Source organism: Larus michahellis, chromosome 3 (assembly GCF_964199755.1).
Source record: "Larus michahellis chromosome 3, bLarMic1.1, whole genome shotgun sequence".
NCBI classification, from domain to species: domain Eukaryota; kingdom Metazoa; phylum Chordata; class Aves; order Charadriiformes; family Laridae; genus Larus; species Larus michahellis.
In genome coordinates this window covers 77267483-77288297 of record NC_133898.1, presented here as the reverse complement: position 1 = coordinate 77288297, position 20815 = coordinate 77267483, and positions in this window count along the sequence as shown.

Genomic DNA, 20815 nt, shown 5'->3' with positions numbered 1-20815 from the left:
ATTCCCCGTAAAAGTCTCCCTTACGGTGAGAAGCTGGCTAACGGCTCTGGCACCACTTTGCTGAAAAATCTGAAAATGGACTAGGTCCACTCTCGTGGCTTGTTGTGCTGGTGCACCCCGCAGGGGCGGCTGCTTCAGCCTTTTGTCAGGTCTGTTCCGAACTGCCCATCCGAAGTTTGAATGGGAGCCTGCAGCAGGCGAGAAAGAAGATGAAGCTGCACTACAGCACCTCAAAACGGAGATGACTAAATAGATGCATTAGCTAAATGGTCTTCATCACAGAGTGCCCTGCTCTAATTACATTCTTATTGTTGGGAGTAATTTGAAATTGAAAGTCTTTCTAGCAGCATTTGGGCAAAGCAGTATCTTTCAAGCTGTATTACTGGAGACAAAGGTTAATATTGCAGCCTTCTGCCCTGCGGGCTGTAGAGCTGTTGGATGCTTCATTCTGGAAGTGGGTTTTTGTTATTTTTCCCCCCTTTTCAAAATGAGTCTGGCTTTGTCTCCTTTGGGGTAGGCATGTGACTAGAAGGGAAAGCAACTGCATTTAGAACAGGAATTGCCGGATTTTAAATGAATGTCTGCTTCTTTGTGAAACAGTGTATTTTAACTGTTGTCGCTTGATGTAGTGTTATAAAGCAGACTCCATAAACTCCTGGCTGCAGTTTTTTGTCATACTGAGATCAGATTGCAGTTAGAGGAGAACGCTGCGGTCAGCTTTTATCTCATAGAAGAGAAAGGGATGTTTAATCAATTAAGTAATGGTTTTGACATCAAATAACATTGCATATGAGCTGGAATATGCTCCGAGTACAGTTGGCTGCGTTTTGCAGCCCGGTCTCTGCTGTTTGCCAGTTACTGTATTGCAGAGGAGATGAACAGTCGTGCAACGTTCCCTGGGTTCTGCTGTTGCTGTAGGAAAGTTTTTTGTTTGTTTTTTTTTTTTCACTGAATGTTAAGTTAAAACTTCTGTTGCGGGGAGTGGACACCCTCCAACAAACTATCTTAAGTATTGAAGTTTATCTGTAATACGAATTTTGTTTCATTAAAATGTAAGGTTGTGTTTAAGTTACCACTTGTAAGTGTTACCGTGTCACTGAAGCAGTTCTGGTGCTGGCAGTAAAGAGATAAAATAGGAAAAGCTTAGCTTAGTCCTCAAAAGTAATCTATTTTTTATATTTGTATCAAACTGCCAAAGAATACTTCTAATACCTGAGTTCCCCTCTGTCCTCAAACTTCTGCATATCTCAACTGAAAAGACTTCTTTTGTATTGGAGACAGATCTCAAGGTCTAGGATTTGTCTATAGAAGGATGCTTAATGAAACTAAAATGATTAGTTCAGCTGCATTTGATTCAACTTAATCAAATCTCTTCTGATGGCTAGTTTAATTGTGAATGAAGTGGTCCTCCTGGAATTAATGCAGTTGAACTAATCCACGTTATCACTTAGTTGGGATTATTTTACTGTCCCTGTGTGGGCAATCCTCAGTGAGCTGTGCCAAACGCGCTCTGCGTATCCACAACTTGATCTCTGAATGTACGTGATTGCAGGTAGCGCCTCTCCCCGGCTTGTTCTGTGCAAAGGTCTGTGGTAGAGCTGTGACACGCTGTATGGCTGTAGTCTCTGGGTACCTGTACATAATGTGTAAAACAAGTTTTTATGATTAGGGAATCGATTTATTGAACTTTATTATTGAAAGTTAAATCTGAATCTGTAAAACGAGAAATCAATAAAAGACTATAATCTTTCTACAGGCTATGGTGATACATGAATACTTTTGACGGGGGAGATGTAGCCTTATTCATGTTGCTACATCACTCTGTGAAAGTAAGAACTTCAAACAGCATGTGTCTTTGCGCTCTTAAATTGCTTTCTGTGTTGTAGGAAATGGACACTTTTTTTTTTATCTGCCACTTCCAACTTCTTAGAAGCTCTTATGAAGGCTTTTATAGTAAAGCATTTACCGTAAAAAATACTACTTTGATAGTCCTGGGAACTTGCTAAACTTGTTCCTGGCTACTGAAAAGCTTGCTGCTTCCTCTCCCTGCTGCTGAGTCAGCCCTGAACCCGGAGCTGGGCCGGGCCTCCTGCCAGCTCGTCCTCTCCTTTGGAGCCGGGTCAAGTGAGGGTGTGGTGTGGAAGGAACCTCTGTGATTTGAGCCATGCCCGAGTCCTGGGCATGGCCTCTTCCGAAAGGGGAAGACAGTGTTCCGGCAAGTTTTGAGAAAGCACTGGAGGTCACGGTGGGTTACAAGCAGACCATGAGCCAGCCTACAGTGAAGGCCAACAGTCCCTCAGGTTGCATGAGGAAGAACGTTGCTAGCAGGTCAAGGGAGGTAAGCCTTTCTACCCAGATCTGGTGAGACATTTGGAGTGTTGGGTCCAGTTCTGGGCTTCCTTGGTACAAGAGAGACTCGGGCTTACTGGAGCAAATCCAGCAAAAGGCCATGATGATGATCAAGGACTGGAGCACCTGTTGTATAAGGAGATGCCAAGACACCTGGGGTGGCTCAACCTAGAGAAGGCTCAGGAGGGACCCTACCAATGTATATAAATATATGATGGAGGGGAAGTAGAAACAGCCAGACGCTTCTCGGCAGTGCTTAGTTGCAGGCTGAGAGGCAAGGGGCATAAATTGAAATACAGGAGAATCCATTTAAACATCAGAAAAACCTTTTCCTGTGAGGGTGGCCAGACAGTGGAGCAGGTTGCCCAGAGAGGTTGTGGAGTCTCCTTCAAATCCTGGCTGGATACATGGGGGTGGGTGGGGATGGGTGTTGGACTAGATCATCTCCAAAGGTGCCTTCCAACCTCAGCTGTGCTGTGAGACAGAAAACTGAAGAGGCAGCCGTGCCATTTTACAGAGAAGGGGGTTTATGGCAAATAGTCTGCCACGGCCAGAGTTCAGCGTACGGCACTTCCATACTTGCTGTAACTGCACGAGCTTTAATCTAGAGGAGAGCGGTGGGTGGTGGAGCACTGCTGTGACGGGTCGGCACACTCCACTCACAACAGCGAAAGAGCACGCGGGGCGCACACAGCAGTGAGTTTTCAGTAAGCTTGCAAATTAACACTTGGGTCTCAAAATCCCAACTGTTGACAGAAACCCTGTAATTCTTTGTGACAGAGACTCTTCTGTGTTATCTGTTATCACAGGTGTTTCATCCTTCCTTCCTTACCCAGTGCTGCTGGCACTCCGTTTCCTTAGATGTGCAAGCTCCTGGTAAGAAAACTCTCAGGTTATTGAAGGTAACTCTTCCGTGTATGCCCTAGATGATACCAAAGGTTTGTTACTGTGCAACCCAGTGGACAGTGAGTGTGGAGGAACCTGTAAGACTTTTCACCAAACGGGCTCACACCCAGCTTCACGCTTGCCAGCATTAAGCTGGCTCTTGAAAAGCCATTTGTGTGTCTCGGGTGCATTTTGAGTTATTACTCGCACGGACACAACCTGCCCATTAAGGTTAACAGAGCAGGGCTGGCACGATGGTGCTGCCGGGCCCTCGTGCCTCAGCGGGTTTTTAATAGAGTCAGCAAAGGTGGCTCACTGCAGTTAATCTGTAATTTCAATAACTAAGAATATTAGAGCTGACTGTATGGTGGAAAATTCATCTTAACTTGCCCCGATGTGAGAGCCCCTATTCACGGTAACTGCGACTCTCTTAAATTATTAAAGTTTCTACATCTTTCCTCTTGTTTTTCCCCTTCCAGTGCTGCGCAGTAGTTGATGTCTAGTAAGGGAACTAGAAGAGATTCTGAAATAGTTGCTGTGCAGTGGGGAATTTGGGGACATGGTCAATAACACAGCTGTTACAGGAAATAGGCCTACGAAGCAGTTCTTGAAATGATAGTGATTTTTAGGACTTCTTGTTACGAACATGCGTTGAGCGACTGTAGAGCATTGCATGCTGCATTGAGGGGAGATTGATGAGCAAGTAGAATGTAAAGGAAAGGTCATTCTTTTTAGAAGAAAGTATGTTCTTACACGCTTATATCTGGAAGTGCTTTCTAAAGCACTTCACAAAAATTACAAGAAAAAATCACCTGGATGTTTCATGGATTCAGCTTATGTGTGAAATCATAACTGCCCTGAATAGTCCAAGAGTTGTACAAAATAAGGACGTTTTTAAGCATAGATTGAGGGGGTTTTTTTGCCTTTACAGTTGAATTAAACTGTAATTAATTGCACTATTAACCGTGTTTATTCATTGGCACCGAAAAGTGGGTATACCTGTAAATAATGAAAGGTACGTGCAGGTAGTTTTAGGCTGCATCTGCTGATCCCGACGTACCCGCTGCCTTGCAGCTCAGCTTTGCCCGGCGTTGCCAGCTGGGACTGTGCCACCCAGCCAGCGCCGGTGGCAGGAGGAGCGCTGGGGACAGGGGGACAGGCGCTCTGCTTCGGCGTGCCGGCTCCCCCGCTGCCGTCCTCCCCGGGGTGGCAACCCTGCCAGAGCCGTGCTCTCCGCACGCTTTCTTGGAATGAGGTTCTCGTCGCTGCTTCTCAGCACTTGGAATGCAACAGCAGCAGCTCCGGCTGAGGAGCCAGGGAGGAGCTGGAGAATAATGGGCTGAATGTAGCCCATCCTACGCACAATGCAAAACTTTCCAACTCGTCTTGCTGTGAAGGTTACCTTTTGTCCAGCTTTCACCACACCATGGATGACTGTAAACAACTTCTACGTGCCTTCTAGGAGCTAAGCTACTCTGATAAGCTTGAAATGCTAAAGCAAATGAATCAAAGGCCATGCATTAAACCCCTACACAACCTTTTTTTTCCTCAGATCTGCCAAATTAAAAGGGAGACTTTCAACCTTTCCTCTGCTGTATGTTTGTCTGTGTTAAATGATGCAAGACTTCCCCGAATTCCGTCGAATCACTCTGCTGAGAGCCATAGCATTATTCCTTAATTGCATCCAAAACAACTTTTTTACATGATGAATAATATTATGTATTATACAGAAGCACGCCTCAACCTTAACTTTGAAGCGCTTCACCAATTAATGTTTAATGAAACCGTTCGCCTTGAGGTTTTTGCTGTACTATCTATCTCGCCGGCTGAATACGAACACAAGCCAGGGCTCTTTCATCTCCCCAACAAGCCTTGCTGCTTTAATACAGCGTATATTCTCCCACCATTTGCAGCCAGTCAGTTTTCAGTACTGTTTGTTTTCTACACATATCTCCCTGGCCTGCAAAAATTCTGCCTCCCCCCCCCCCCAAAAAAAAAAAAAATCCCCCAGAGCAGAAGACCCTCATGGATTAATTTTATAGCAAACACGTTTTTAAGGGAATGTTTAACTGAACTAAACATGACTGGTACAACAGTTTTGTAATATAGTTCACATTGTAAACATGAGAAGCCCAGTAGCTGATAAACCGAAACAAAACATTCGTCTTGCTCCTTGGCTGCAGGTGTTTGTTGTAATTTTCATAGACAATTTCTCTCGGAGCCAGCTATCAAAGTTAAAAGCTTCCCATTAGACTTTGTACTCTATAATTCTGCAAAAGTTGCCCCTTTGTTGGCAGCGTGCCTAATATTTTTTTGCGAACACAAAGGTGTCTGAAAATGTCATTTAGAAGGGGCCCTCTCTCTAAACCTGGCAGTGCAAGGATGTTTTCGTTAAACCGATGCCTTGAGCTATTCTGCAATTTGCAATATTTAAAGTTGAATTCCAAATCGAATCTCCTCTTTCTGTCACGATGGAGCAGTCATGCTGCTGGAATCTGTCGGGATACCAGGAGGACATACTGGCATTATAGAAATAACAATGTCTTAACTGTGTAAGTACTGTGCTGGCCCCAATTCCTGGTAGTGCATCAGCGCTGAAAGAAAGCAGAGTAAGACGGTGATGAGAATTACAGAATCGCAGGAAAATGTTGCTCAGGAGGAGGAGGAGGATGGCTGGAGATCACCTAGTCCAACCTAGGGTTCAGGTTCTCTCAGTCCTTCTCCAGCGCTCCATCCCTGCAGCGTCTCGCTCGCAGAACTGGGCTGCTGTAATTCAGCACCCTGAAACGGCAGCTTTCAGGTGTGAAGGAAAACTCAGGAAGGTTTCAGAGACGAGGCTGAGCGTTTTGCCATGGACACTGTCAGATCAAGACTGTCACACACGTTTGGGCTTGGAGAAGAAGCGTCAAGGTCTGGGGACCTGCCCTGGAGAAGGCCCTGGCAGAAACCCCACTCATTTGGGCAGAAACAGCTGCTGGCCCCCTGTATCTTTTAGAGCAGAAGCTTGGATTTTCACAGACTCAGCTTGCAAATTTTATGAGTAGTTTATAGATTTTAAAGTAGTTTTAACTGATCGAAACATCTGAAACATTTTTTCACAATAAGAACCATCAGCCATTGGAATAATCTCCCCGTGATTATTCTCCGTGGTGGATTCCGCATCGTTGGACACTTTAAAGATTCAGCTGGAGAGGGCACTGGGCCTTCTTGTCTAGACCGTGCTTTTGCCAAGAAAGGTTGGACCAGATGATTCTTGAGGTCCCTTCCAACCTGGTATTCCACGATTCAACAATTCTATGATCTTTAATTTCCCTTGCGTTTCAACTGACAACCCATGCAGCCCATCACGTGTGTGCTGCACGTCAGCTGCGGGGTGGGCTCAGCTCATTGCGCAACCCATTGCTTCGGCACCAGGGACGGTGGCACAGGACTGGCAGGACTTTCCCCCACACTGTCTAGCAATGCCAAGACCATTTCCTACCCCTTGCCTTCATTACCGAAGCCCTGTTCAGTCTGCGTGAGCCTCTCTGTGCAAGTATATCCTGGAGGCATAAACCAGCATGTCTGATGATGAGCACTGCCTTGCAATTCTCTCTGTGTAGCTGCTTCTGACCATGTTTTATTTAGCTGGCTGGCTAGGGCAATCTCTGCCCTGAAAGCCAGCCACCTCCTCCAGCTCAAAGCAATTCCAGACACTCCTCTGAAGGCCGCATTGACTTAGTTCTCCGACTGCTTGTGCCCAGGAAGGAGCTGGGCATAGGCTGGCTGGTCCACCTCAGGGGGAAGGCTGAGGTGAGGATGGTGCCTGCCAGTGCAGCCCTTCATGGCTACACCGTGTCACCCAGCCACAGCTCCCCTCCCCACCACCGCCCATCACCTCGTCCTCACCTCTGCAAAACCCCACTTCTCCTGTGGGGGCAGGAAACCCCCACCTGGCCCTGCACGTCCCTCCCGCTCCCTCATGACTCAAACCCACTGGACAAGAGCACGTGCTGAGGACCAGCTTCTTTCCTTGGAGGCCCTCTCGTCCTGCAGGGTCCCCCCGTGCAGGCAGAGGCAGAGGGATGCTTATCTCCACACAGCAGGCTCCCAGCAGCAGCCTGTGGTACCACAGCTGCAGCCCTCGCTAGCACGTCTTTCAAGTTCTTGATCTCCAAATCAAGAAGTCTATCCTCACGAAGGAGCATTATTTTTTTTTTTCCCAAATAAATTAAAAGTTGGCTTACTTTGTATGTGGTTTTCTTCATAGTGAATCTTTAAAATATGTGAAATGTGTGGGAGGTGACGGCAATGCTGCAATATGAGGCTTTGGGGAGTGTGTTTCTTTTCAATGGAAAGAAAATTAAATTTCTATTTATGCATCATCTCTACTATGAATTTAAAAGTGCACAGGAATGGGAGTGAAAAGATAAAACTTCTTATACTGACACCAGCTCAGTTGTATTGCACACATCATTGTACGTATGCAAAACGATCTGATTAACACCACAATGGTTGTGCAATACAATCCGTTTTGTACTGCTGAGATTTATTGCTTCTTGCTCGCCCTCATTTTACTGATGGTGGCCTTTAAATCCTAATATGCTAAGATTGCATTTACCCAGTTTATCCTACACTTTTATTGCAACGTGGTCAAATTAATCCATCTTTCCTACAGCAGAAACAAGACCTGTGATTATTACCGCAAGTGAGATTGCTTTACGGGGTCTTTTGCCTTCACAAGGTGTGCACAGAGATGGGAACAACCATTGCAACTGTTGTTCCCATTGCATACAAGCTCGTGCAGCTTGTGGAGAAGGTTCTGGAGTTCTGCAGGTACAAGAAACAGAATCTTTCTGCATGAGTTTGGCATGTACATTCAAGAGACCGTGACCATCCTTCTGCTGGTATTGTGTTAGCAACCAACAAGCCTGCAATAAGCTTGCTCTTAATTTCTGCTCTTTTTAGTGTCTGTTGAAGGTGCTGGTTTTCTAGGGGACCAGGGAGGAGGAAGTCACTTTGCGCACCGAGCTCCTCACAGTTGATAGATTGTTCCATATAGGGCCTTAGAAGTAATTAATTGTACAGATAATCAGTGAAACAGTTGCTAAAGCCTTGCAAAATGTAATTGTAAATATCTGAGGCAGTGGACAGCAAAGTTGCAATCCCAGTTGTAATCCAGAAGCAATGTTTCAGCTCTTAAAGAGCTTTACCCCATGTCCCAGCACTTGCTATTTGCCCTGCTGTGCTGTAAACCGCGAGGGCAGGGGTAACCTAGGAGGGCAGAGAGTTATGTATGAGGATATCTTCACAGGAAAGGAACTACCGGCTCTGAAAAATAAGTGCGAGCTTTCAGAAAGCTCCTTGTATGTGATGTTCGCAGCCCTCAGCAAGCCACCAATGCATTACAATAACAGCTGTGTCAGACTACTTAATGTTAAATATCAGGGAAAAGAGAGCTTGCAAGTCTCAGGATCTTTTACATTTTATGAATAAATAAGTTAACTCTGTCTCATAGGGTATTAAGGAGGCAAAAGAGAAATGGGGGGCCCATGGGAGACCTGCTCTGGCTTCGGGACAGAGCTATACGTTATCTCAGCTGCTGGCATTCAGCAGTGATGCTAAGCACAGCATGAGGATGGACGTGAGGCTGTAGCCGACGGCAGAGCAGGGCTGCTCAGCCCCACCACACTCATCGCCCCGCTGCCTTCCTCAGCCCTCTTTGCGGCACAGACCCAGCAGGAGCAACGGCAGAGCTGCACTCTCTGGCTGTCCTCTGGCGATGTGTGGCAGGTCGGGGTTTGGCCGCCCCAGCTGAAAAAGCCAAGCCTCTGCTAAGAGAGGGCATGAAGCGGGCTCAGCACTGACAGCCCCCTGCCCCCCCCCCAAACATACTTCTAGCAAACATGCGAGGCAAATACCCAGCTCTGATGATGTGCCACACTCCAAAACCTGCAGAGCTCCCAACACCCCAGAAAGGCTGCTTTTCTGTATTCATTTATCACAGAACCTTTCTTTACATGATATCAAGAGTTGGTTTTGTTATAGCATCATAAAAAGCCCTGGAAATGTAGTACAACTCCATGTTTTGTCTATGACGTGAGATCTTTTTGCCCCCTCCTGCAGTATGCAGATAAAACAGTTCTTAGAAAGGCAAAGCTCATTGTACCAAAATCCGTCTGAGCCATTGTCCTGGTTTGAGGTAAAACAAAACCAATTTTCTGATTTGTAATTTTACTTTTTAGCTGGGCCTCTTCTAACTGACTAAAGTCTGAAATTAACAGCATATTGTTCAGAAACTGTTCACTCCCAGAGTGATAAGACCTGATTGTACCAAGGAACGGTATGCACACAGGCTCTTGCTTAGACTTATTGCTATAACAACCAAGGTCAGCTCGCTTCGCAGTTTGCCCCGTTCGAGGGTCAGAAGCGGAGAAGCGTAGAGGGGTCCCACCTGCAGGGAGGAGCAGAAGGGACAGGTGACCCAAAACTGACCAACAGGGTGTTCCATCCCATCTGCATCACGCTCAGTATAAAAGCTGAGGGACCAAAGGGGCAAGGGGGCTCTGGCTCCCACTTTCTTCAATGGCCGACGTCTGAGGAGGACCCTGTCTGTTCGTCTGCCTTTGATCCCGATCCGAGCATTCCTGACTCTAGTTCCGGAATTCAGCTCCTGTCGCTGACTCCAGTCTGGGACTTTCCCTGTGTCTGCTGGTGACGCGGTCGTCATCCTGGGAGCTGGATACTGTTTTGTATATATTGTATACTTTTTTTCTTTAATTTTTATTATTCTATTATTATTTACTATTTTCTTATTTATTATTATTTTCATTAAAGTAGTTTAGTTCTTTTTCTAAACTCGTAAATCTCCTTATCTCTTCCTCTCCTCTCTGAGGAGAGAGTGGGGGGAAGGACCATTTGTCGTTCTGCTTGGCCAATCCGGCCAAAACCACGACAGCCATCACAACCCCTGCTGCTGCCTGTGTTACTGTTTGTGGTGTGAGGGCCAGGTTTATCCCTCTTTTCCAGTTTTTAGGAGCTTGCCAATGTAGCTGTGGTCCTTTTAATAAGAATTTCAGGTCACCTTGGTGTCAGTTCCCATTGCTTTCAACAACAGCCTCCTGCATCTTTAGGCACCTGAAGGTGTTGCACATCTGATCCCAAACCTTGGTACAATGAATAGAAATGGGTCTGCTTGTAACAGAACTTGTCTTGTTAATTGTTTGCATTTTTCACTGTCTTAAGAACAGAATCTCCTTCAGTATTAATACCCATAGCTGTAGTGGTTTTGGCCAAATTGGCCAATGGCCGGCGACAGATGCTCCCCCCAACCTCTCATACATGGAGAGGAGGAGGAGAGATAAAGAGATTTATGAGTTTAGAAGAAACTAAACTACTTTAATGAAATATTAATAATAAAATATAAAGGAAATAATGAAATAGATACAGTATATACAAAACCATATTAAGCTCCCAGGATGCCATCACCAGCAGGCACTGGGGAAGTCCCAGACTGGACTCAGTGACGAGTGGGAACTGGATTCCACAGCTGGAGTCAGGAACACACGGATTGAGATCAAAGGCAGATGAACAGACAGGGTCCTCCTCGGACATCAGCCATTGAAGAAAGAGAGTTGACCCTTTGATCCCTCAGCTTTTATACTGAGCGTGATACATATGGGATGGAATACCCAGTTGGTCAATTTTGGGTCACCTGCCCTGTCTGCTCCTCCTGCAGGTGGGACCCCTCTGCGCTTTTCTGTTTCCGACCCTCTAACGGGGCAAATAACGAAATCAGCTGACCTTGGTTGTTATAGCAATAAGTGTAAGCAAGAGCCTCGCTGAGTGCCGTTCCTTGGCACTAATTGTAAATATTGGTCTTATCACTCCGAATGAACCTTTTTAGACACAACATGCTTTTAATTTCAGAGAGTTACAAGAGGCCTAGCTAAGAAGTGAAATTACTGAACAGAAAGTTGGTTCTGTTTTACCTCAAACCAGGACAGTAGCATACTAGATATATTTTTGTAGCAGGAATATAAAAAAGAGTTGTCACACTTTTGCAGCTGGAGTCACCTTTCCTCACACTGCATCCACAGTACCAACAGGGCAGAATAAACTGCTTGATGGCCTTGGGCTGCCACCTTCCCACCTGGCATCTCTCAAATCACAACGTGTGCCTGGGGGAGCAATGTTCTGGAGCTGTCACCTGTGCTCTGTGGGCATGGTTTCTTCATGGACCAGAAGTACAACCCTGGCTGCAAACCTCGAGGCTTAACGCACCCTGCAGACACAGGCGCAGTAAATCTTTGTGACGTTTCATGGAAGCATTACACCCATTTCTATTGCCTAGAGACAGCACCTGGTTTGAATTATTAGGCGGTAGCTCTAGAGAGGAGGTCACCGGTCCAGAGAAAAAACAGACAGACAGTGAAGGTGCCCAAATTCTGCTTGGACAAAATATCCATGAGAAAAAAGAGGGCATATTTGGGAAACCTGCATGGATAGCCCCAGTGTTACCGTGTCTCGAAAGATGAGCTCTTGCTTTGAGCTGAGGAGAACATCTCCTCTTCAAGTCCTTCGCATTTTGCTGACCAACGTGGAAGAATCAATTCCACCTTCAATTACTGTTCTGTAAACAACTAACAGCTAGAAAATATAGGTCACCGGGTCTTTTACAGTAAGACATCCACCACGAGATAGCACCAGCTTTGACATTAAATCAGTGAATGGGAGACATAACCTACTCTTACTCATTTTTATTACGGTTGTAATAAAGGTGGTTCAGGCAACTTAAATCTCCGTGGCCAAAATATATCATCTGACAACAGGCCTACAAGCTACCTATCATAACATTATTCTGACCTTAAATCATTCGCAATCTTATTCTTCAAGGAATCACATCAGTTTATCTTGATCATTACACCTCTTGAATTGGGAATCTATTAAATGTTGTCTGATCTCTCTAATCTGTAGTACGCAGTTTATTTTTATGCAGGAAATGAAAACTGCAGCATGATCGTATCATCCTGCACCTTCAATTTCCGCTGTATACAAATACAGAATAAATACTGCTGCTTTGACGTGTTTAGAACAACACTTTCCAAAAATATATGGGTTTTTTTTCAGTGGCCTAGCCTAGTTCTCCAAGTGAAAAAAAGGCTGCAGGTTTATTGACGCAGAATTGGAATATTCCTAAACAGTGTGATAGTGTGTTCTTCTTTAATAAATTAGATTATCAGTCTTAGAAGATTATGTCTAAAGAGTCAAAGAGTAAATTGTTGTTTAAGGGGTCTGGGGTTCTTTTTTTTTCAGGAAATTGCTTTGAATATTTGCTTTGATATGGTAAAGTACATCATATGTCAAGCAAAACCCCAGCTTTCAAAGAAAGCACATTTGTGAAGAAAGAAGTGCTAATGTCGAAGGAGTTAATATGAATATAGAGGGCACCAGCACCCCTCTAAAAAGAAGAAATTCTAGGAAGGCTGTTGAAAATAAATTGAGCCATAGTCTGCTGAGAAAAAAAAAAGAAAAGGAGCATTGAAGATTAAAATCTCCAGTTTAACTCTGCACCATTTTTTAATGCACAAGATTCTCCAGATTCCATGTTCAGCCAGAAAAGCATAAACCAGAAGATACAAATGTTTAGATGTGTGACTTTTGTTATCTGACCTTGGGGAAGAAGCAAAAGGCTGCAGAGCATCCAGTGCTGCTCCGGAGGGAGCAGGATCTCTGCAGAGGTGACTACGAAGGTTACGGTATCGTCAGGCTGAAAGCAGCAAAGTGGAAAGCAAGGAAAGGAAAGAATGATGCCATATTGATTCCAGATCATGTTTGGATTTTTAAAAACGTATCTTTTTAGCAACAGACCATTGCTGAAAGTCCACCAGGGGTTGTCCTGTGGGAACAAGACATTACATGTGTGAGTTTAATTCAATCATCTCTAGGCTTTTGCAGTCAAACTCCACCGTTCTAGGGGATAGTGTCCAGTCCCCAGACTATTAAAAAGTGAATCTGGCTTCCTCTTCCTTTTATCTTTAAAGCCTCTTTTGTTGTTTGCAGGCTGATAGAATAAAGTCACTTGCAAAGGATGGAACAGGTTTTTTAACATCAGAAACAAGGACAACGGGAGGACATCCTATGCTGCAGAATCTGCAAGCATGCAAAAAACGAAAGTTTGTGATATTCAAAAGAAAAAAAAAAGAAGGTTCAAAGCAAATTGCTCAGTAACATATTCTTTCATCAACAAATAATTGTGAGTGGGGATGAGTATAGCAAGGTATTAAGTCTGGAGATAAGTCAGAAATTTAAATAACAAAAGAATGAAAATTTTCTGGACACATAGAAGCTGCAGGTCTAGTACACCCCATCCCAACTCCACCCCCCATAAATAAATAAAGTGGAAAAAAACCCTAAAAGGCAAGTTTTTTCCATGACTAGTGCATAATACTATGTTTTATGTTCAGCACAATGCTGAGCTGGCATCCAAAACCCCCTCACTTGCAAAAACGAACTGCCAAAACCTACTCATGTTCTCAGGGACCCAGCCTGAAATAAATATGATTTTTTAAAAGGTGCTGAGCATCTCCTTCCAGAAACTCAAGCCTTTGGGGACAGTCAACATTACTGACCGCTTTTCAATATTTTGTGTAGGGCCTTGGCTGTCCTTAGCACAGCAGCTTTACACTGCCCAGACTGACAGCAAACCTGAAGCCACAAGCACCAGGGTGCTTTGGGCAACTTTCCTTCTCCAAGGAGCTGCCAGCTTTGGATACTGCTTCTACAGCTACTACGGTTTAGTACTCAGCCAAATGCAGCTGAGCACTTTTGGTCAATGAAGGGTGGCAATAGTAAAATATAGGGGAAAAATAAAAGATTCCATAAGTGTCGGAGATTTCAAAGCTATGGAGAATACGCTGGGTCTAGAAGGAAGCTTGGGAAACAGCTGATATTCCTGGTTTTAACACTAGAATTTCTAACATTATAAATCAACACAATGCTAAAATCGAAGAGCTGCTGTGGTTATAAAGAAGGATGGAGACTGTTGTTTTGGTGTATCCCTATTGTAAATGCAGAGTCAGAAATTGTCCATGGAGTACTCTTCCTACAGAAAAAGGAAGCTGCAGAAACTGGCCACGTGTTTCCAATTCATGCTGGAAAGTGTTTTTCAGCTTTCAAAAGCATTTTTTTGGAAAAAAACCCAACTTATTGGCACTCAGGTGGCAATAGAAGATACCCTTTGCTTTTACAGCCATGCCTTGTCCCCTAGCTAGGCCTGCATGCTGTGGTTAGAGTACAATGGTTTCCTAGTCCAGTTTTACCTCCAAGTCATACAGACAGAGGCAATTCTGTTGACCTTGCTGGGCCTCAGCTTGGCTGTTCATGGACTTGGTCATCCTTACTTGGCCTAAAGTCATTGTGAAGTTTAAAGCATGCCTTCAGCTTCTGAACAAAACCACAAATTATTCCTAGGATGTCTTTTCTAGTGCATTTGCATCTGGTTGGTGGTGAATTTGCTACACCAATCTGCCTTTCTGATGCTCAGAAACATCCTGCAGGTGACTCTTCAGAAGCCGTTCCCATAGGAGATGGCTGGTTTGTCTCCATAACCTTTCAGAAACACCCATACCGGCCCAGGTGGTGCAGGCTGTGCATTACAAACCTGTCACTAAAGCAGGTATGGCAGAGAGAGAACTGACAATGCAAAATGCCTATAGAAGTTTGGAGAAGAAAAATCACAGAAGAAAAATCCATTAAGATCTGTTAAATGCAAAGAAAACACCTCTAAGTCAGGGGCTGAATACAAGCGGAGGCTGGGAGAGTACCATATAGTGACGGTTTTTGTCAGAGTTAGGCTGATGGTTGGACTTGATGATCTGAAAGGTCCTTTCCAACCTAGACAATTCTATGATTCTATGATACTGTCACAGAGGTCTTACACTCTTCCCTAGTCATCTGCTGTAGGCCACTGCCAGTGGCAACGTACTGGACGATCTTGGGTCTGACCCAGTAGGGCCATTCTCAGGTTCTTATTATAGCAAACCTAGAAATCTCCTTAAGCCTATTAAATGTGTGTCTTGAAAGACCTGGCATATGGTGTACATACTCTGCCCTTCAACAGCCAGAAGAGCATCCCAAGCTGTAGCTTGCAGAGCCGATAACATTCTGAAGCTTTTTGAGTGTTTTATTCAGGTAGGACAATCCTGTCCTCAGAGAATAAATATTTGGTTAATACCTTCTTTTCAAAGATGTTTGTTGAGAGAGCACTTTGCATTTCCAACAGAGGATGAAAGCTCGTTAGCCATAAGGACCGAAGTTAAAGTTTGCACCGCAGGTGGATGTCAGCTGGATAATAGCTGGATCTCTTGGGATGGAGCAGATACAGACCGGCTCCTTCAAAAACTGCTTGCCAGGTACACACACATCTTCTTGAGTTTTGATAAGATGTGGAATTTTTAATGTAAAAAGTAACACCAGGTTTGGCTGTTATCTGGTTTCCGCTGAAAAAAAAAAATTAAAATATTAATTTTATCTCTACTATTTGAAGTTATGTCCAGAAATGTATCAGTGTCCCTTTCCACTTGAACCTCTTGAATTGAGGCGACAGAGGAAGGAAACTTGAAAAAAACCATGGGAAGCCTTGAGCATTATTTAGGAAAGAGCAGTAGACAAAATTAATATCCATGTACCTTAGACACTTGATTAGATTGTATTTCTTATGCTGCATAATTTTGTCTCTAAGATCCTTTCCTCACCTTTTCTTCCATCTGCATTAAGCAAAAATTTAGTATAAATGTTTCTAGGAGACAGAGCTCTGACAGATGTTCAAATGATAAATATTTGCAGTCAGGGTAATTTGCAAAACCAGTGTCATTTTGTTGATATAGGATCTTTCTGTATATTCTATTTTTGAGCAAACACATAACTCTGGGAAATAAATTTGTCTTAATTGAAGCAAAAAGTAATTAAAAGGATTGTAGCCGAAACTGCTGGTGTTGCTTGTGAATGTCACAAAAGTGGGATTTCAAGCGAGGCATGCTGCTTTTCAAATGTACTTAAGATATACAAAATTGATTGAAAATTTCTGTGTTTGAAATGATATATGTAATGGAAAGCATGCACACTACTTTAATACAAAAACTAGCGAAGCAGAAAGGAGAAGAATTATAGAGCTAAAGCAAACAGAGACAGACATTGAAATAGGTGAGAAGGCTTTTAGAAACAGTGCTCTAAAACCAGAAAGACTTAACAACAACTTGTACATAGAGGAATTGCTGAAGGAAACACATCCGCATATTAGGGGACAGGATAACTGCTGCGGTGCGCTTCCCAGGGCACTTCCAGGCCAGACAAGATGCAAATGGTGCTAATAGGAGGCTGCTTTTATGTTGCAATTTTTTCACTTTTTTCTTGAACTTATTCTCAAAAAAATGGTGTGTGAGGAGAGAGAGCAGTATGCGTTTGTGGTCTTCCTTATTACAAATAATTAATCCCTGCCTAGATTTTCTGTTTTCATGGTTCCTGACCCTCCAGGCTTCTGGCTCTAGGTTAAGCAGTAGTAGTTTATACCAGATAAGATCTGGGTGGAGAAATTTTACCTAAGCCACTGGCTGAAACCTCCTGCGGACCTTATTCAGCACCAATGGGGAATATTTCTGTGCACTGGAACTGAAAAGGCAAGGAGCCTTCCTTTCCAACTTTTTAAGTTTTAAAAATCTCTCCTCCTTTGGGTCTATTTGCTTCTGGAAAAGCAATCACTGGTGGACTTGTGTTGTGGGGAAAAGAAAATGTGTTCTTCACCTTCCCCTTGCCAAAGTGCCTGCATTTAAAAGTGTGCAAGGCCACACAGGTAGAAAATCTCTGTGTCCGCAAGGGAAGCGATCCTGCCTCTGCTGTGGGAAGGCTTCCCAGGGAGTGGAATTGAATTAAAACCACCTCAAAGGTCTGGAAAAATCTGTATTCCTGTCTGCTTTATCACAGCAAACAGCACATTTCACAGAGCATAGAATCACAGAATGGTAGGGGTTGGAAGGGACCTTTGGAGATCATCTAGTCCAACCCCCCTGCCAGAGCAGGGTCACCCAGAGCAGGTTGCACAGGAACGCATCCAGGTGGGTTTGGAATGTCTCCAGAGACGGAGACTCCACCACCTCTCTGGGCAGCCTGTGCCAGTGCTCTGCCACCCTCAAAGTAAAGAAGTTCCTCCTCATGTTGAGATGGAATTTCCTGTGTTCCAGAATGGAACACAGGAAATTTCCCTCCTGATGCATCTTAAACGCTCACTGAAGTGCGGTGAGGAGGGAAGACTTGGGTGATGATGCCCGGACCCTCGGCAGACACTGCGTTTTTAGCAGGAGAGAGGAAAGTCTTGCGGGAAGGATGGTACCAGCCACACTCTTGTCTATGGGTTTCATCTTGCCTTCTGTGCGGGAAGAGAGGGCAGGGCCTGGATTACTGTGCAGGCTGTGGACGGCAGGGGAAAAGGCCACAAGGAGCGGTGAGAGGTCCTCCAGTTTTCATTGCAGGATCCCAGAGCTACTGCAGGAGAAAGGCGACCCCTCAGCGGAGCTGTGAGGAGCAGGCTGGAGGCCCTCCCCAGCCCTCCCTCCTCCTGAGCCCAGGACGCTGGGAGCCACGGCCCCCTCAGGGCAGGCCACAGAAGAAAATCTCCCTCTTTCCAGGTTTGCCAGGCCCTGGCCCCATTGCTTACCCCGGGGCCCGGCCGCTTCTGGTGCCGTCCGGCCTCAGCCCCAGGCGGCAGTGCTTTTCTTCCTCTCCCTTTCACCCGCCGCCGGCTGTCCTCCTCAGCGCTGCTCCCAGACACCTCCACCCCATCGGCATTCCCCAAGCCCTCGAGCAACAGTGTGCCTTTGAGATGGAAGATGAAAATTTCTGTTTTATTTGGGAGCCTGCTATTATTTTAATAAAGGAACATAATCTCGTTGTGCAGCTCTTGTAGGGCTGAGGACTGCACCCTCTAGTGGGTATTTGACAGAAAGGAGAAGAGTACTCACATCCCTTCCTTTAAGCAATGTTTTGTCTAGGCCTTCACTTGTCCCGTAGCCCTGAGGGCACTGGGAAAATAAGAACTTTTTGTTAATAACATCTACAGCACGGCTGTGCTTACAGGTCATACCCTTATGCTGGGACATATCCTTTGTGAGACTACACAGCCAACACTGAGAATCCAAAGGACTTCTAGTGGAAGGTGTCCCTGCCCATGGCAGAGGGGTTGGAACCAGATGGTCTTTAAGGTCCCTTCCAACTCGAACCATTCTATGAGCCTATGAAAACATGGCAAAACAGGACACGAGATGCATCTTCTGAGCAGGTCTAGAAAGGAGGCACCACTTCTTCTCCAGTGCTAAGCCTTGCTCCCCTGCCCGGCCATGCTGCGCTCGCAGCTTGTCCTGTGAGAAGGGGAGCATTAGAGGGATGTCTTGGGGGACCAAGAAGAGCTTGGGTGAATCTAGATCAGTTTAGCTGCTCCAAATTTGAGGGGAAGTTGTCAAAAATTGGGAGGAAGGAAAATCTATTCCTCACATCTTATTAATCAAAAAAAGAGAATGTGTTTTGTGTCTCAGTTCTCAGGTGAACTTGATTTTTCCTGTCTTGTGAGGACCTACAGTTTTCAATAGCCTCCTGGCAATAGCTCAAAGTATGATGGTATTTGTAAAGACCCACTTCCCTTTTTTTCTTTTCCTTCCCTTCTTTGAGAGGAAAATCTTGTGGTGTTTGTAACGCAGAGATTATTTGTCCAAATGGGCTAAATCTTTGAATGCATCCAGCACTTGTTCAGTACAGGATTTTTGCGCACGTGCAATCAATGAACTCTTTTTGAAATAGCCTCCCTTCACTTTAGACTTCAGACCTAACTCCACATATATTATATTTCTGCAAATACTCGATCACATTAAGTCAGAATAACATCCCTATAAGACAAGTGATCACATTAAATCAGAATAACATCGCCAATGTAAATACCGTGGGCACCTATTCTCAATTGAATGCATTCTAAGCAGGGGTTCCATTTGCAGCCTGATTTCTCATGCAAGTCACGTGTTTTCACAAATTGTTCAAGTCACGGCAGTGCAAGACCATTTTCTAGTCCCAAATCAAGTGTTAGCACTCTGTATCAGAAGAGCTTTAGTATTGTGATGGTGTCGTTGAGAGTGAAAACACTGAATTAATCTGAGGCTGATGGGAAGCTTAAATTTTATTGTTGTTGACATTCAGGCAGTGAAAGCAGTGCTTTGTTTCTTTTTTCTTTTTTTTTCAGAATTAGACAAAGAAAACAAATGTTGACAGTGTGGTTGTTATCCTAGCTACTACTTCTCCACTCCTTCCCTCTGAATGAAGAGTACTTTCTGAAATTAAGTAACAAATTAATAGTCAGCTATGGAGAAAACAGAGACAGACTTCTCAGAGATGTGCAGTGGCAGGACCAGAGGTAACAGTCACAAGCTACAGCAAGGGACTTTCCACCCACACATGGGAAAAATGGGAGAACAGATGTCAGTGAGAGGGCCATGTGCTGGAACCAGAGCCCAGGCAGGATGTGGCCTCTCCAACCCTGGGGATTTGCTGGAGAAGGTCCTAGACAACCTTGGGACCCCCAATATACCTTTGGAGTTGACTCGGTTTTGAACTGGAGATTGGATTACATGACTTCCAGAGTAACCTAATTTTTTCTTGGATTCAATGAAATTTTGGATCCACGTTTCTTCTAATAGCATTAAATTCCCCTCCTGCTCCCACCCAGCCCCTGTGAAAGTCAAATATTTAAAATAAAAATTGCCTTTTATTAAATGGCCTCAAACAACCCTGCTTAGCCAAGTAAGGACGTAGCATCTCTCCACTTATGGATGCCTATATTATATCCCACTGTCCTCCTGTACTAAGATATTAAACTTTTCTGGGCAGTAACCATCTCTTTTTGATATGCCTCTTTCAGGTTTTGGCACTTCTAGGCACTACTATAGTTGTGAAAATGCATTTCTCCAAGCATGTCCCAAGGGGAGGACTGAGTGTATTGCTTTCTCCACTACAAGACACTTTCTACAGACATCCTGGTTCTTCTCATTCCCCATCAGGCCCAGCACCGCCCACACTGCTGCTGTTTGCTGCCGTGCAGTACTTCAGCTGTGGCTGCATGGAGCACACATGGGACAAAGGAGCCCTAAATACACCGTGCAATGGACTAAAAATGCTCAAATGCCTGAGAATTCCTGGGAACTGAATCTGTACCTTGGTGTGTGCTAGCCCTTGCATGCATGAGAAGGACGGTCCTGCTTCAATGTCCCTCTCTGGGGTACAATCAGGAAAACCAATTTTTGGAACCAGCTAGGACCAAAGCACTTTCGGGGTGCCCCGGAGACCATCTTCCCCCTCCTTCTCTCTGGCTCAGGGTTGCTGGTGCTGTGGTCCCTCAGGGAGCAGGCGGTGGTGACCAGGACTTCTCGTGGTGGAGCCTGGCAAAGCCAGTGCCAGCGTTTCAGCCTGCATTGCTCGGCTGGGCGGTATTTCAGGGCAGGGGCAGAGGGAAGCTGCCTTCACTCTGGCCTGGGAGAAGTGGAGCAGGAGAAACAAAGTGAAGCTCTTA